Genomic DNA, 3253 nt, shown 5'->3' on the forward strand with positions numbered 1-3253 from the left:
AAATTTAAAATTATTCTTCTGATCTATGAGCATGGGATGTCTTTCCATTTCTTTGTGTCCTCTTCAGTTTCTTTCATCAGAGTTTTATAGTTTTCATATTACAGGTCTTTCACTTCTGTGGTTAGATTTATTCCTAGGTATCTTATGGTTTTTGGTGAAATTGTAAATGATATTGATTCCTTAACTACTCTTTATGCTGCTTCATTATTGGTATATAGAAATGCAGGAGATTTCTTTTTTTTTCACATAAGGAAGCATTTATTTGAGGTTTAACATGGAATCATACAAATAAAATTTGTATAAACACAAATCCACATCGAGTCATAACACAGATAGCAAAAGACAAAGTAAAAACGAAGAAAACTAATTGGCGGCTATATACAGTTACACAGTTGTGTCTTGTACACTAGAAAGTTTTTACAAAATAATCATCTTAGATCAACAGAAGACCAAACTTCAATGTCGTCCTGCAAGATGGGTTAACTTTAGCAATCTCCTCCTGTTTTCTCCAACATCCTCCTTTAGTATGGCTGGTAATTGTTTTGGTGATTGCCACCCCCTCCAGACGCCTTGCCGTAAGTGCTCTGTTGCCCATTGTAGTCTGCATATCCCTGTCCATATCCATAGTTCCCATAGTTATACCCAGTATAATCATAGCCGCCATAGCCACTATAGTTTTGATCACCACCATAGGCACTATTGTAATTTCCATATCCTTGATCATAATAGTTATTAAATCCTTGGTTCCAGTTTTGGCCCCGACCTCGTCCATGACTCCTAGTACCACCTCGTCCACCAGCTGCAGCACTTCTTCCTCCTTTTTGTTGTTGCTGTTGCTGCCTGTATACCTCTTTGGGTTGTGCAACTTTGATTTCACACTTCCCAGAACCAATTTGATGATATCTGCTTTCTAACAATTTCTTTACTGGCTCTTCGTCTGTATATGTAATAAAACAAAATCCTCTTCTTTCATTTGTTTTTGTATCCATGGGAAGTTCAATATTTTCAATCTCTCCAAAGGCTCCAAAATATTCTTTAATTTGTTCTTCAGAAGTATCTGGGCTCAATCCACCCACAAAAACCTTTTTGGGGGGTTCTTTCCCTTTTAAAGCTTTGGCCCTTTTGGGGTCTATCAATTTGCCATCCAATTTGTGTTCTTTCAGTTCCAAAACCTTATCAACACTAGCAGCATCTTTGAAAAGCACAAATCCAATTCCTCTTGATCTTCCAGTCACTGGATCTGTTTTTATTGTACAGTCTACAACTTCCCCAAATCGAGACAAATATTCAGTCAGATCTTTCTTGCTTGTATCCCAGCTCAAGCCTCCAATAAACATTTTACTGTCATCCTGCTGATTCTTGCTCGTGTTGATCTTGGATCTCTCTGCGAATTCCTCTATGTTGCTGTACTCGTTCATGTCCTCCATGGTGGCAGAGTTGTCGGCCATGGGGTGCTGGTGCGCAGTCTGGGTTGCGGCAGCAGCGGCAGCGGAGCGTTGTATGGAGCTGGATTTAAAATGGCCAGGAGATTTCTTTTTTTTAAAGATTTTTATTTATTTATTGAGAGAGAGAGAGAATGGTAGAGAGAGAGCATGAGAGGGAGGAAGGTCAGAGGGAGAAGCAGACTCCCCGCTGAGCAGGGAGCCCGATGCAGGACTTGATCCTGGGACTCCAGGATCAGGACCTGAGCTGAAGGCAGTCGCTTAACCAACTGAGCCACCCAGGCACCCTGCAGGAGATTTCTGTATGTTGTTTTTTGTAACCTGCAAGTTTACTGAATTCGTGTATCAGTTCTAGCAATTTTTGGTAGACCATTTCCATTTGTCTGCATAGAATATCATACTATTTGCAAATAGTGAATGTTGTACTTTTTCCTTGTTGATTTGAATGTCTTTTACTTTTTTGTTGTCTGGTTACTGTGGCTAGGACATCCAGTACTATGTTAAATAACTGGTGAGAGTAGATGTCTCTCTCTTGTTCCTGATCATAGACTAAAATCTCTTAGTTTTCCTCATTGAGTATGATATTAGCTGTGAGTTTTACATATATGGCCTTTATTATGTTGAGGTATGTTTCCTATATCCCTACTTTGTTGAGGGTTTTTATAAAGAATGGTTGCTGTAGTTTGTCAAATGCTTTTCCTTCATCTACTGAGAGGTTCATATGGTTCTTATCCTTTCTTTCATTAATGTGGTGTATCATGTTGATAGATTTGTGAATATGGTATCACCCTGGCAACCCCGAAATAAATCTCACTTGATTGTGTTGAATGGTTTTCATTTACACTTGAAAATAATGTGTATTCTGCTGTTTTTGGATGGAATGTTCTGGGAAATGGCAACATAGAAAGCAGACTCTAGGCTTGCCTCATCTTTCCAACATAGCTACATAACTATCAAATCATTCTGAATACTCAAGAAATGAACCCGTAGACTGATAGAACAAACTGCAAAACTAGGAGAAAAGAGGCCACATCGAGGAAGGTAGGAAGCACAGAGACATGGTTTGGGGAGGACCAGTTGGTGGGTGCTGTGGAGGGGATGGAGCCCTTGGTAACACAGAAAGGCAAGAGAGAGTGACTCTCACAGGAATACACTAAAAGAGAACACTTCCTCAAAGCCATTGGCTGGGAAAAGGGGGGGGGGCTGAATTTCGTGAGTTTTTGCAACCAGTGGGGCTTAAAGACTGGAGTTTCAGAGGTCCCCAGGCTTGGCTGTAATAGAGACCTGAGGACACTGCATTACTCCTGTAACAGAGGCAGGCAAACAACCCTGGGGCAGACTGCACAACTGTAGGATCACCTTAGGGACATGGGGAGAGACTGTACTTTTTGGAGCACATCTGTGAGAGGTGGAACTGCCTCTCTGGGGACAAAAGAACCTGTGAGTGCCATTTTGCTCCTCCACCAGACAGCATAGGCACAGAGATACCAGCTGAGGACAGCTAAACAGAGCATTCCTGTTTAGCCTGCTTGCACCAAATCCCATGCCCCTGAAACCTGGCATAACTGCCCATCTAGATCAAATTTGCATCAGTCCCAGCATGGCAAGACCTTATCCCAGAGGACCAGCACAGGTCCCCACTAAGTTCTATGAAGTTTGGAATTAAAAAGTCAGCAAGCATGGCTAGAGTAGAGCTCAAGGTGTGCTGTGCTGCTCCAGGCAGGCAAGTGACCCAGAGACAGGCATGTGAAATCAGTGATCTGAAAAATGCTTGTGATGCATGAAGGGAAATTATTTGCTCCTCTGAGGTG

At 41.7% G+C, this 3253-nt stretch overlaps 1 pseudogene; it reads right to left on the bottom strand.

Moving 5' to 3' along the window:
- Positions 1 to 438: 438 nt before the first annotated feature.
- Positions 439 to 2893, bottom strand: LOC114207468 (heterogeneous nuclear ribonucleoprotein D-like pseudogene; annotated as a pseudogene).
- Between the last annotated feature and the right edge of the window lie 360 nt (positions 2894 to 3253).

The sequence above is a fragment of the Eumetopias jubatus genome, unplaced genomic scaffold (genome assembly GCF_037043125.1).
Source record: "Eumetopias jubatus isolate StellerSeaLion01/CBP00866 unplaced genomic scaffold, mEumJub1_p1.0 scaffold_11, whole genome shotgun sequence".
In the NCBI taxonomy this organism is placed as follows: domain Eukaryota; kingdom Metazoa; phylum Chordata; class Mammalia; order Carnivora; family Otariidae; genus Eumetopias; species Eumetopias jubatus.